Genomic DNA, 15,254 nt, shown 5'->3' with positions numbered 1-15,254 from the left:
AACAAGGGGCAGGTGGGTAGAGCCAATATCTATGGAGAAGGCAGAGGAAGAAGAACCTGCACAAGAATGTGCACAAAGAACCCACGGGTAGTCAGAGAAGTGTGTGTCACCAAGACCAAGGGAAGGTGGTGGTGTAGATGACAAGAGGCCAGCCATGCTAAGTGTTGCACGGAGGCCAATTAAACTAGAAGCACTAAGCATGGTGTTCTGTGAGCTCAGCGTTTACTCAATACATGTTGGAGTGAATTGCTAATTGGCAAACTACTAAATTGTTGCTGTTATTCTTAACTTAATTATTTGTTCTGCTTTGGTTTTCATTAGGAACAGCACATCTAAATTGTGTTTGCTGAGACAAAGTGGTAAACCCTGCTTATGTTAACTCTTGTTTCTTGGGTTAAGTAATGGACTTAAAACTTCAGAAAAAAAAAACTTTGTTGTTTCAAGTGACTATAAAGGTATTCTCTATTCACTATAGTAAATTTGGTAAATATAAACAAGAAGAAAATAAAGGCCATGCCAGGCCAGGCAAACAGAGGGTGGCTGTTTCTTTTGGTCATGGTCATGGTTCACAGAAGCCACCCCCAGGGAACAGGACTTGGAAGAGGGTAATTCAGTGTGGAAGTCAAAGTGGCAGCTTATAACAACTGTTCTTTCCCTTCTGTGGATCAGGGATGCTTCTGAGAATCTGATAAAAGCATTGGACCTTCTACCCAGAAAAAAAACACGGCGCACTTATGCATATGATTTTGCATTCAATTTCTGTGGGACCCTGAAATGTCTGAGGACTTCCAAGCTCTGCAGGAATTGTTTTCACTGAGAGCCATGTCCCTGCCAGAAATTATCCTCAAGGGCCTCTAGTTGCCTGGGATGGGCCTCCATTTATAGAGCAGCCATGGAGACTCCGGACTCACTCAGGGCCCCGCGACATTCACCCACTGTCAAACACCACTGGCCACACAGATGGGATTCCTTTTCAGGCCAAAGGACCAACTTGGAGGGGTTGGCTCTGGCAGTGGCCTCTCAGCAGCTTCTTAAAGGGGAAAAAACACTGGGCTTAGAGGAGAAAGATCTGGGTTTAAGTTTCATCTCCACTACTTATTCACCATGTGACCTCGAGTAAGTCACTCCACAATTCCAAGCCTCCATTTCTTTGTTGAATAGGAATAATAATTCTTGCCCTGTCTGCCTCACAGAGTATAAATACGAAGAGTTGACAGATGTGGAAGTGCTTCATATGTGAAAAACATGACACAAATATGAGGGGTGATAAAAAACCATTAAAGCAACGAATATTCATTGAGAATTTACTATGTGTGGCCATTGAATTAAGCACTTTTTCTCCATCTCATTTCATTCCCACAACTCTATGAGGTCATCTCTCATTGTTTTACCTTATTTAAAAAAAAGTGAGGTTCAGAGTGGTTAAGTAACTACAATACATAGGCTACACAGCTGCTAAGTGGTGGAGCTGGATTCACAAAGAATAAAGAAATTGCTGCACTAGAGCAGTAGGGTTTTGTGCAACATAAGGATAAGGGGTGCAGAGAGGAAGCTCATCTTTGTCGAGTGCCTATTAGCCTATCAGGTACTTTAGCCAGTTGCCTTGAAAGAATCCTGAGAAGCAGGTTGCATGTGTTATACCCACGGAGGACATGAAACAACAGTGCCTGACACATAATATACCTTTAATAAATATTAGCTACTGGAATATTATTATTGAAATACCCATCGTACAACAAGAAAACCAAGGCTCAGAGAAGTGAAGTGCTCTGGCCAAGGATACATAGCCAGTAAAGAGCAGAGCGGAGCTTGGTATTCCAGTGTTCTGGGACTCAAAGTTTCAACACACTGTCTCCTGCACAAGGAATGGCGTGCTCTTTCCGCAGATCCACCTGCTTTCCATAATACTCCATGGCCTTGAAGTTCTAAGGTTTGTGGTCCACCAGACCTCTGGCATTTAGTATTGCCTCTTACCCCTTTGGATTCACTGCACTGAATCACCAGGTTTGAGAATTGGTACCCTCCCGCCTAGACATTTATTGGCCAGATTCCTTGTCTGTCAATGTGCCAGCTGATAGGCTGACAGGCACAGGCCTCCAACCCTGGGGACTGTCTGGTCTGAGCAGTAAGCCATCCTGTTAGTGGCTGGCTGGCCCCACAGCCAAGCCCGGAAGGCTGGAGGGGAGGGTTGGGGGAATCGCCAGATGACCCATAGGAGACAGCAAGTCTGCACAGAGCCTAGAGAGGCTTTCTCTCCAGCTCTGGTTTTATTAATGGATCATTTAGACCCCAACAATTTCCCAAAATAATTGGACATGGCTAATGGCTTAGGTCTATCTGGTGTTTCCGTTTACAGAGCACAGCTATTTAGTGATCTGATTTGAATCATGGAAATATCTCTGGAGGTGGGTGATATAATTTCCATTTTACACATGAAGAACATTGAGGTTTACGTAGGGAAGAGAATCTACCCAAGGTCACATAAATGCACAGCAGTCAGGGCTGAGGCTCAAATCCATGGCTTTAGACTCTAAAGTTGCTGTATGTCTACCACGTGCGCTGCTCTCTAATGACGCATACACTTGAGGGAGGGGAGGACGGGGCAGAGCTTAAAAGGAGGTGAGAAATGCCTGTCTTGCCCCTGGCATTCTTTCGTGGATTACTCTGTGCAGCTCAGAGGGCCTCTGAAGGCCTTTCCCTGGGCAAATATATTTCCTCTAAGCAGGTAGCTTGTTAGCTGGCCTGGGAAACCTGGCCGATTCAGGAGCCAGCTTCCCTGAGGCTTACTGGAGCAGGGAGCTTCAGGAGCCATCCAAGAAGCCCTGGGGGCTGCTCTTACCTTGTGTCCTTCTCTAGCTCAGCATGAAGTCCAGCTCACCATGAATTCTGAGCTGCCTTGCCCACTGCTCCTGCCCGACCTTGCTTGTGACCAAGCCATTTTACCTACACCAGGGTCAAGAAGGGAGCCTTAGAAATCACTGGTTCTAATCCTCCATCTTTGACAGGGAAATTGAGGATGAGCGATGTGACAGCACATGTTCCTATGCCAGTCTTCTTCTCAGATAGTGTGTTCATGAGTGGTGTTGCCAAGGCCCCCGAGCCATGTTCCCATGCCCTCAGCCTTGGCCTTGCCATCACTTGCATCCTATCCAGACCTCTAGAAATCTGCCCACAACCCCAGCTCCAGGCAGACTCTTGTCTAGCCTTGACTCAGACAAATGTGACAACAAGGGTGGCAGCTCTCCTTGCAGACCCAGCCTGCTACAGTCTCATTGGAGGCAAGGGTTCATCCCAGCAGTTGCCAAAATCCCTGCCTGAAACAGCCAGATGTCTTTGACCTATCCTGTTACTGGAGCCAGGGAATGAGATCAGCTTTGGTGAATACAGAATACAGGGATTGGAAATCCCTCCCTCCAATCCCTTCAGATCCCTTAGTATTTGAGCAAGGCACATGGGTTTTACTGTAAACACTAGTCTGAGATTCTTGCAGCAATGTATCACAGTCCCTTTAAGAGAGTCTGTGTGGCCTACCTATATCTCTCCCTTTGCTTTCAGGTGCAGGATAAGCCCCAGCTGAAGTCAAAAGCACTTGTCCTCTTAAGTATAAGGGACTGCAGTAATTAGGAATTACTCCATAAAGGTGTGGCAAGCTTATTTACACCAGTACTTGAAAATGAGAAGGAAATTGACTAAAACGAGATATGGAAATATCTTGTAAAACATGCTATAGAATGGATTGCTGCTGACTATCCTCTTAATATATGAAATTGTTCCCAAGTAGTAACAAAATGTTGGAAAAGGGAAAATGATTATGTTGTTAGGGAATTTTTTTTTCTTGGAAAAATGCCCTCTTATTCAAAGACATAATTAGTGATTTAGTTTGCCTAATCAGAAAAAAAAAACACCCAAAAAACATGAGTTGTTTAAAATTATTTAAGGTCTACAAATATTTATTGAGTGCAGGATTATGTACCCAACACTGTGCTGAGTTCTAAGGATTCAGAAGCAAATAAGAACACTCAGTATCTACCCTCCGGGAGCTCAGTTTAATGGGGTGATAATGGGATGAGTGGTACATTGGTACACATTCACAGTCCAGCATCATGGGGGTGGTCATAGAAATAAGCACAATTTGTACCAGGAGTCAGGGAAGCCTTTCCCAAGAAGCTGATGGCTGAGTTGGGTTTTGAAGGCTGAAGGGTTTTCAGGGTTGATGGAGGGAGATGAGAGGGCAAAGGCGTTATCAGTTAAGAGTTTGTGCAAAGGCACAGGAGCAAGAAACAACCTGATATATTTATGACTGGGAATGTGAAGTGAGAGGAAAGAGCAATGACTAGAGATGAAACTGAGAGGCAGGGAGCAGAAGATGACATGATGTATATTTCCAATCAGCTATTTCAGCTCCAACACTGAAGAAATCAGAGAAATTTTACCTTTTCAATGGTAAATACACTGTTGAACTGAGGAGTTACCATTCATTTTTGTATGTATTATTAATATTATTATCATTTATTAATATTACTATAGATATTAGGATGTCAAAATGACAAAGCAAGGTTTTTTAAAATTTATTTTAAAGTTTACAGACAGTAAAAATCATACTTTTATGGTTTATCGTTCTATGGGTTTTGAAATGCATAGTATCTACCACCACAATCATGACACAGAGGGTTTCATCTTCCAAAAATATTCATTCATGCTGCTGCTTTGTAGTCAATCCCTCCTCCCACCCCTAACCCTTATTCTCTATCTCTATAGTTTTACCTTTTCCAGAACATCCTATAAATGGAATCATAAAGTATGTAGGTATGCAGAAAGGCAAGTTGTTAACGTAGAAAAGAAATGATCCAGTCCATACCTTTTCAAGTTCAGAAATTGGAATGCTTTCACAAAATGGGAGGAAAAGGAAAATTAGTGTGATAGGTGAAAAGCTAGTGAAGATTAAAAACCTGGCTTTCCAGTCTTCTTCCAAATCACTGATAAACAGATTGAGCAAGAAAAGCACCCCCCAAATTATTTGTTAAAATACCTCTCCTCGCCAACAAAAGAAAGAAAAGGCCCAAATCTGGACTACTTTGTAGACATTTAGGTGCCTCTATACAGGTTGCCATCATCAGTAATCTATACCTTGTGGACATTTTTGTTAAATCTGTAGCTCTGTCCCCTTCAGTCCACTCTATGTAGGTCCACGAGTATGTTGCAGATACTTGGGCAAATGCCTTGCTGCAGTTCACTGGCACCCACTAAGGAAATTCCCTGATCTGTACTTTTACCAAAAAGGAGAATAAGGATGATCTGGTTGGACTTGCTGGAGCATCTGTGCCATAGCTTTGTGATCATAGCTTTCTGGGCTCTGACCAGAGAAAGGAAGTTCCACGTTCTAGCTCTAGGTATCACAACGAGGTCCAACAAGTAGTCAAAGGCTGGTGGCTGATGTAGAATGAATCAAGGGTGTGTGCAAGAGGCCAACAAAGCATGTGATTGTGGAATTTTACGTGGTGTCAGCCTTCCAAGTTGCACATGGTGATGGCAAGGATGGAGAGGATAAAGGGCTAAAGTCTTCAGGAAGGAAGAAAAAGAGGAATTCGATGAAGAGCTCTGGATAGTTCTCTTACATTCATTATTTCTTATGTTGTGGAAGAGTTATTAATAAATTAAAATTTATGAGAAAAAAGTCAATTCTGGATGATTTTTGTGGTTTTTAAAAAATATTAGATTTTTGTGGTTTATAGAAAAGATATTAGAAGGAATCTATTCTCATGGTAAAAGCTTAACATCAAAAGGTTGAAAGATGACTAATAAAAGCCTCTCATTCTCTTTCTCTTCCTATTAGCATTTCCCGGCAAATAATTTTCTTGCATATTCTTCTAGAAGTTTTCTGCTCGTATACAAATGTATACATTTTCTGTTAGATCAAATGGGATCATACTATATAATACTGTGACTTATTTTTTACTGTGTAGTATCTTAATGTATGTTGGACACCATTCTATGTTAGAACATATAGCTTAACCTTCTGTTTCTAAACAGCTTCATGATATTCCTCAGTAGGGAGGCACTGTAATTTATTCTAACCAGTCTCTTGTGGAAGGAGATATAGATTATTTCCATTTCTTTCTATTACAGATAGTGCTGCAATGAGTACCCTTGTACATATAGCTCCATGTACTCTTTCCATTTTGCTGCCAAGTATCAGCATGAAGGAAAACAGTTTCTCAAATTCAACTTCCATCTCTGTTCAAATGCTCTTGTCTTTTGTTTCTAGGATGCTTCTCTCTTAGGATCCAGCCACCATTTGAAATTAATCTTTTAATAAGTCCAACTTCTTTTTAGCCTTTCCTCTTTGGAGAAAGACCTCATGCAGCCACATAGGTTTCCCTTGAAGACTTCATGTTTTTCTTCATCATTAGTCTGGGTCTTTTTAAAATATAAATATTCACAATTGTTTCATATATTTCAAATTTATAGAATCTAAAACAGGGGACTGTGTTTATCTGATGATCTATCTAATCCCTCCTCTCTGAATAGTGGATCCTCAGTGGTCTTTGAACCTGGTTGGGCAGTGGGATTTAGAGATAAGAAAGAATAAAGGAGAAATAATTTTCAAATTTCTAGCAAGAGTGTTATGGAGCTTCAACTTCTCATCAGCTGGGGGAGGAGGAGAGTGAGGCTGGGAAGTCTGCCACAATATTTGGCATGGCTGGGCTTCCAGATTGTATCTATTTTTGTAGCTGCACAAGTTGGGAGGAGATTAGAAGGATAGTCAAATTTCCTGCTCCAGGTTGTAAATTGATCAAGAGGTGGAAGGAGCACTAGATTAGGAGTCAGAGGACCTGGTTCATGGTCCCAGATTTCCCAGATATTAGTCACAGGATCTCGGAAGTGTCCCTTCCGTTCTCCAAACCCTCTTTTCCTCAGCTCTGAACAAAGGAGGTTGGATTAATTGGCTCGAATATCCCTCCATCTCTAAAATTTTATTGTTCTGAAGTTCTAAATGTTTATCCATTTTAAAAAACTTTATGAACTGTGATAATGTTTACCCATTTATAAAAAAGATTAATTAGGAATAGCTTTGTTAGCAAATAAATGCAGAGGTGAATTGGAAGTTAAATCTTCCTCCCTGTGTCCTCTGTTTCAAAGCTTTGATTCCAGCAATAAAGATTGGGCTGAGATGATGTGCAAACTTATGGAAGAAGGTCCTGGAGCCATGTAGGAGTGTCCAGATGAAACTGTCCATATGCCTTAGAAGCAGAGAAGTCTGCTTGGGTCCCAAAGAGAAGCTGTGGGGTGGGTGGGTCTATGCAAGCCTGCATAGGTGAGTGGTCAGTCTACCTTTTGAGGGTCCCTCTCAGAGTAGACAACTGGAGAAGGCCACCGCAAGCACGTGTACATGTCATGTTCCTGGAGGTTCTCCTCAGCTACACGTGTCTGAGGGCACCTCTAGGCCTGGCCCTTCCTAAGCATATCCATCTAAGTCTCTTCAGAGGCCACAGCCACAGGGCCCCTTGATGCTTCCAGAATCCTTTCTACTCAAAGCACTCCCTGTGCACTCAGTAATAAGCATGCTTTCTTCAGAGATTGTTCTAAGAAGACCTCATACCTCTCCAGTATTCTTCGACCTCAGGAAATTGCCAGGCCTGGCCTGCACAGAAAATTTCACCTTTTTTTTTTGTGTATAAGGCAACTCATACCCATTACTTTTAGCAACAGTTAAAAAAAAATTCACTATCTAAGCAAGAAAAAGATTTCTATTGAAAAAGACAGAATCTTTTCTAAGGAAAAAATGATATGGAAAAATAGGACCAAATTCCAATCAACAAAAAATATAAATAACAGTAATAATATAATTATGAACAATTTATTGAGTACTTCTATAACATAAGCTCCATAGGATTAAGGGCCTTGACTGTCTTGTTATATGCTGCATCTCCAGCTTTCTACCAGTATCTGATGTATGGTAGTTGCTATGATCCAGTTGGTATTATTACTGTCTCCATTTTACAGATAAGGTAACTGAGGCTTAAGGGTTAAAGAGATGGTCTTGCCTAAAATTACAGAGCTAGTAAGTGTCAGAGCGCCATACTCCAAAATGTTGATATTATGCTAAGTGGGATAAGTCAGACAGAGAAGATAAGTACCGTATGATCTCACTTTTATGTGGAATCTAAAAAAGAAAAAAAGGCAAACTCATAGAAACAGAGAGTAGAATGGTGGTTGCCAGGGGCTAGGAGGTAGAGGGAAATGAGAGAGGTCAAAGGATATAAACTTTCAGTTATAAGATTAATAAGTTCTGGGGATCTAGTATTCAGGGTGAATATAGTTAACAATATTGTATTGTATATGTAAATGTTCTCACCACACACACAAAAATTATATTATGTGAGGTGAAGGTTGTGTTAAGTAACCTTACTGTGGTAATCATTTCGCAATATATATGTGAGTCAAGTCATCACATTCAACACCTTAAACTTATACAATGCTATATGTCAATTATATCTCAATAAAGCTGGAAAAAGTCAAGCACTATAAAAATAATTTTAAAATTTTACCCTAATTACAAGAGAAGAATAAAAGTTGAATGGAGGGGCTTCCCTGGTGGCGCAGTGGTTGAGAGTCCGCCTGCCGATGCAAGGGACACGGGTTCGTGCCCCGGTCTGGGAAGATCCCACATGCCGCAGAGCGGCTGGGCCCGTGAGCCATGGCCGCTGGGCCTGCGCGTCCGGAGTTGAATCGACAAGAAAAAGACGGCCTCTATCGCTACCACATGTCCTTCCATGTTTCTGGCTCATTTTAACGGTCATACTCAAGGTGAAAGGTCATATCTTGCTTTCTTATGTCTGTGGTGAATGATGGCTTATTGAGTTCACTGAGTAATCATCTTTTGTAAGTTTCCACCCTTGTAAAAATTCCACCGGTTAAAGCAAGCTTTTTCTTTAGAAATCAACAACATCCCGCGTATGACCACTGTGGGGTATGTGAAACTGGAAAATAAAGAAGTGAACTTTACTGCTTTCTTCAGAATTATTATTGTTACAATTTCTAAGAGAAAACACTGTTAGCCTAGGAGAGTTTTAGGATTACTAACTTTCTTGTGAAAATCCTATGAATGTTAGATGTTAGAAATGTCTTTGAAAGCTGGTATATGTTTTGGAGAGAGACTTATTAGAAATCTCATTCTCCGCCTCACTCCTAAAATGCTAATTTGATGTGCGCACTTACCCAGAAGATGACTGATTTGTTCGTCGCCTGATTGATATTTGGCATCACCCCCACACTGCTGCTCCTCACTGAAAATGCAGGAACAATAATCAAATGTTAAGTTTCTCAAGAACCTTTCTTCCAAAGAAAATCAAACCACTTGCCCTTTGTTATCTCAATTATCTCCAGAGCACCTTGAAAAGAGCTTGTTTTTACCTTTATTATGAGAGAGGGAAGAGAACCAGACTGAGGTTAGAAGAACTGATGTGAGTCCTGCTCTGTTAACTGTCCGGATTAATAAAAATCACTTTACTGCTCCTTTCCAGTATAATGGAATTACCTGCCTTGTAGAGCTATTGTGATGGTTGAATGACATGGCATATGTAAATAAAAATGAAATAGATGCTACAAGCTTAGCATGTTGCAACATGTTAACAAGCTTAACATGTTGTAAAGGGCATAATCTCTGGAGCCAGCCACCCTGGGAGTGCATCCCAGTTCTGTCACTTATTTACTGTGTGACCTTGGGCAAGTTCCCTAACCTCTCTGTGCTCCAACTTTCCCATTTAGGGAGGAGTAAGGAGATAATAATGATACATTTGCCTCATGGAGTTATTGTGATGAGTAAATGAGATAATGCACAGAAAATTGCTAATAGCAGTGCTTAGCCCATAGTTAGTGCTCACTAGAAAGGGTTATGATCAACATTGGGTTTTTGTGAGGAATAAATGATATGGTTTACATGAAAATATGTATAGACTGTCAAACACTGCACAAACATTCATTCAAGTACGAGTCATTGAGCTAATGAGGATATAAAAATGCTCAAAGTCCCCTGCCTTCCAGTACCACTGATTGCAGCTGGAGTTGGAAGTGAGAGAGCAAGGAGTCTCCTGGGACAGTGAATGAGAAGATAAGAGAATCCAGCTTCCTGGGGAGATATTCTAGTCTGGCTAAGCAACCTTCCTTCTGGCTACAGTAATCTTCATTGTCCTTGAAGCACTTTCACAAACTGTCTCGGTATTACTCCTTACCTAGCTCTGTAACATGGCAGGGCAGATGGAAATATTTTGTAGTTGAGGGCATGAAGGCTGGGAGGTGAAGTGGCTTTCATGAGGGCTCTCTGCTGATAAGTGATGGAGCCTGGGCTCCCTCTTCCTCCTCCTCCCCAAGCTGTGCCTGGTGGCCATCTGTCCCAAGCCAGATCTTGTCAGTGTTCTAGGGTATTATTTTCTCTTGTTCTCTGCTGTACAGTAGTGACTATTAGGTCCAGAGGTCTGCTCAAGGAAAGCTGTGTGTATGGTGGGAGAAAAGGGAGCTGGCAGAAAGTAGGTAGGGATTGGAATCCCATTGTTCTGGGAACTGCCCGGGTGGGAGCGATGCTTCACAGAGAGGTCGGAAGTCTCTGGACATGATGGATATTCACCTCTGCAACCCTCCATTTCAGTGAAATGGGCTAATGAAGATCTCCTTACTACTCCAATCTATTGTAAGGATTAAAAGAGATAAACTACAAAGGGAGCTTCACACTTGGGGTCCCTGAAATGATTGAGTCCTTCTACATTCTCATCTTTCATGGTATTCAGGAACTTCGCTCCTATCCCCACAGTCACCACATGGGCTCCATCTGCTGAAGGGAATGAGAGTGGAGAAGAGCGTCTGTCTGGTCTCTCTGATCCCATAAAACACCCACCTGGGTTCATGTCTGGGATCTCATGAAGAAAGAGGAACCGGACTCTCTAATTTTTTCTTGACCTCTGGTTCCTTCTTGCTCTCTGTTTCTTTCAGCCAGGGTAACACACCTAGAGGTTACCTGCACCAGCTGCCCTTACATCTACCTTCTACACACTCAGATGATCCTTCCATGTATCTGGGAGCTCAGGAAATGCTGGTCGCTTATAAGAAAACCTCTGGGGTCAGACACCAGGGTGAAGAAATCCTTTCTATATCATCTTGAGGGAGTGGCTACTTGAATAACTCAAATGATAAAGAGGTGAGTACAAATTTTAGTTCTATTATTTTACATAGATTTCTTTGTTTAAGAATAGCACTAAGACATTGTGTAGATAAGATATCAGGGAAACAGCTTCCTTCTCCAGGAATTTGGATTTACTGAGACAAGTCTTTGTGTCAACTTCCAGCCCCACCCACAGCTTCTTCAGGAGGAAGCAGGTAGGCCTACCCCCATTTCTCTCTGCTGTGGTCCTGGGCACTTCCTCGTGCATTCGTGGCCAAGCAGCCTGGCTACTGCAGTCATAGCTGATTGGATCAGGGATGGGCACTTGACCCATAGACAGGCAGCCAATATTTAGGCTGGCCAGTGACAAATGAGGAGGATGGTGAAGAATTGGACCAATCAGATTTTCTCTCTTGGGGAGTTTCATGAAAGAGTTTAGCATAGTAAGCCATTGGTATTTGGAGCCAAGGCAGAAAGACACATGGAGAAAACCGAAGACAGAGACGGAAGTCAGCTAAATGGGGAGACTTAGGCTAAGGATCCTCTATTCCACTAGTGACCGTGTCAATCCTGCTCTGGATTCTGAGCAACTTTCCATTTCTGAACAACTCTCATCCCATCTCAATAATGCAATTCCTCTTCTGTCTGGGAGTCTGGCTGGGAGTCTTCTCCCTCCATTTCCTTGCGACTTGGCCAAGGGTGATAATCTTGGTATCTTTGCTTCTACATGTATCCTTTCAATAAGCAGTTCATCCCTTAAAGTGACCTGAGTGAGTCTTTGTTCTTTGGACCAACAGTGTCAAACGGTCAAATGCCAGTGAGCCCCCTTTTCCTTTCTGGAGGGGACACGGCAACAGAGAAGCTGAATTGCGCTATCTTGTGTACACTGTCAACTGACACCCTTCGGAGTGGCCTTCCCTGACCACCCAGTTGAAAGCAGAAGCCTGTTCTCACCCCAGCTATTCACACTATCAGGTCCCCTTGTATTTTCTTCACAGAACTTATCATCAGCTAATATGATCTCTGTATTAGCTGTCTGTTGCTACCATAACAAATTACCACAAACTTAGTGGCTTAAAACAACATACAGCTCTTCCTCGACTTTCAGTGGGGGTATGTCCCAAAGAATCCATCGTAAGTTGAAGATATCCTAAGTCAAAAGGCATTTCAGACTTCCCCAGTGGTCCAGTGGGTAAGACTCCACGCTCCCAATGCAGGGGGCCTGGGCTCGATCCCTGGTCGGGGAGCTAGATGCTGCATGCCGCAACTAAGAGACCCGGCACAGCCAAAATAAATAAATAAATATAAAAGGCATTTAATACACCTAACCTACCAAACATCATAGCTTAGCCTAGCCTACCTTAAACATGCTCAGAACACCTACAGTTATCCTACAGTTGGGCACAATCATGTAACACAAAGCCTATTCTATATTTTAAAAAAAGTATTCAGTATCTCATGGAATTTAATGAATACTGAAAGTGGAAAACACAATGGTTGGGTACAGGATGGTAGTAAATGTCTTGGTTGTTTACCCTCATGATCACGTGGCTGACTGGGAGGTGGGGCTGCCACTGCCCAGGATCGTGAGACAGTATCATATTGCATATCACTAGCCGGGAAAAGATCAAAATTCAAAATGCAAAGTACAGTTTCTATTGAATTCGTATCACTTTTGCGCCATCATAAAGTCGAAAAATCGTTAAGTCGAACTGTTATAATTTGGGGGCTGTCTGTAACTTTTATTCTCTTATAGTTCTGGAGGTCAGAAGTCTTAAATGAGACTGTGGAATGTTGGCAGGGCTGGTTCATTCTAGGGACTGTAGTGGAGAATCCATTCCTTGCCTTTTCCAGAGGCTGCCTGAATCCTTGGTTTGGGTCCCTTCATCACATAGCCTTTTCTCCCTCTGTTTCTATCGTCCCATCACCATCTCCCATCTGACATTCCTGAACCCCTCTTATAAGAAGGCTTGTGTTTACATTTAGGGCTCACCTAGAAAATCCAGGATAATCTCCCCATCTCAAAATTCTTAATTCAGTCAAATCTGTAAAGTCTCTCTTGCCATATAAGGTAACATTCACCAGGTCCAGGGATTAGGACATGGACTTCCTTAGGGGCCATTATCCAGTCTATCATAGTCTTGTTCATATATTTGTTTACTTGTTTATGTTTTTACTCTCCTTTCCATCCTCAGTAAACAGACCCTCCACTGGAGCAGGGACTTCATCTGCCTTGCTCACCACTGTGTTCCCAGGGCCTGGGATAGGGCCTAGCACACAGTAGGTGCTGAGAAATATTTCTGGAATGAACACATAAATGAACTAATGGAATGGCAAAATCTCTAATGTTCCAGAGACTCCTTTGGTCTGGAATCATATTCTCTTTTGGATCTTCTAAGCCAGTGTTTCCTAAGCCAAACTTTTATATGGGGTTCTATTTCTGTAAGATGCCTTATGGAAAAAAAAAAAATCCTGTGGTCATATAAGTCTGGGAAATACACTCACTATATCTTCTTAGAGATATTCAGTGCACATTAGCATTAAATTCTCTGGGAAGTCCCTCAATAAAGAAACTTCATTAATCGATTGCACAATCCAACATCTTTGACCACAGTTTTTCTTTTCTTTTTTATATCCTTTAATATCGTTTCACGAAATTAATTTTCAGGAACTCATGTTGGAAAATGCTGCTCTCACTGTTGGATTACACCTTTTTTTTTTTTCTCTGAGTTTGTTGAAATCTTTTTTTCTCTCTCTTCTTCTCCTTCTCCTTCTTTTAAATTTTATCTCTCACCTTATTTGATCTTAGCATTCCTAACTCTGTTCTTGCAAGTTCCTCTTCCCATTCACTTTTCCATCCTTCCTTACAGGTCCTTAGTGGAGAACACTCTATACTTCCTGGGCTCAGGCCTATGGACACTGTTCTTAAGTGTCCCCACCACACTTTTGTATTCATCTTTGGTTATGTGACCTTACTTCTATCTTGTGGACATTTTCTTTTAAGTCCAAGTTTTTCAACGATAAAAGGAAGGTTTATCCTATGACTTTTAGCTATTTCACAGATAAGGGTTAAAAAATGTTGTCAATCCATTGACAATTTACCTACCAAATGTCCTTACCTGAGCCCTGGAGTAGTTACATTTTATGGGTTGGAGTGTGCTTTATCTTCCAGAAAGACTAATCCTGGAGGCCTGGACACTCAACCTGGTGTTCTAGCCATGTGGTAGCCTGAGCTGGACTCCCACCAGAATGGATTCAGAGAAACTATTACTTGGATAGACATTCGTTCTGTTGGAACCCCGTATCTGTTGAAATGTTTGTTCTCCCCAAATTAAACTACTGGCTTTGAACTAACTTTCCGTTCCTGGTATATCTCCAGGATCCAACCTGTATAATTTAAGTCCCACAGTAAGCATGTTTTGGCATAATCATCTCTCTCTATTATTTCATTTTTCATAGTGCTTTCACATCCATTATCTTATCCAGTTCTCTCAACAACTCTATGAGGCAGTACTACACCCATTTTACATAGAGGAAACAAAAATGCAGTTTCGTGTGGCCAGTGAATAGTGATATTCAAGACTCAACTTCAGATCTTCACTCTTTTGTAGCTACATTTATACAAAAATAAAGAAATGAGCAAATATTTGTAAAGTGCTTTCATGTTTGCAGTGCATTTTTATATACGCTATATAGGATATAAAATATATATATATAATTATATATAGTATATATATATAAAATATATAGGGTAAAATATATAGGATATATGTAAAATACATATGATAGTTTATATACTTGCAAGGATCTTATTTAATTCTTGCAAGTATTCTATACAATAGGCAGAGCAGATATTTTAATCCTCATTTTATGAGTGACAAAAACTGAACTCCTGAGGCTCAGGTCATATAACTAGTCAAGGGATTAGATATAAAAACAAGAGCTTCCAAATTCATGTGTCAAATACTTTCAGGTACCCCAAACTCCCTCGTATCCCAGAGCTCTTGGAGGCCACATTACCAGGCGAAAAGATACAAAATATGTGGAAAATTGAATCTAACCAACAAGCTAGGGGTAACAACTGGCTGAGATATTTACG

The 15,254-nt window shown here is 41.5% G+C and overlaps 1 long non-coding RNA gene across 5 annotated transcripts in view; it reads left to right on the top strand.

Annotated features, from left to right (window-relative positions):
* LOC307188747 overlaps positions 1–15,254 on the top strand; it is a 292,437-nt gene that overhangs the window by 84,003 nt on the left and 193,180 nt on the right. For all 5 annotated transcript variants that reach the window (XR_013829050.1, XR_013829051.1, XR_013829052.1 and 2 more), the window contains exon 4: positions 10,987–11,191. This is a non-coding gene — a long non-coding RNA (uncharacterized lncRNA). The remainder of the gene's footprint in view (positions 1–10,986; positions 11,192–15,254) is intronic.

This window comes from Stenella coeruleoalba (assembly GCF_951394435.1).
Source record: "Stenella coeruleoalba genome assembly, chromosome: 7".
NCBI classification, from domain to species: Eukaryota; Metazoa; Chordata; class Mammalia; order Artiodactyla; family Delphinidae; genus Stenella; species Stenella coeruleoalba.
The sequence above is the reverse complement of the archived record's forward strand: the minus strand, read 5'-3'. Positions and strand labels throughout refer to the sequence as shown.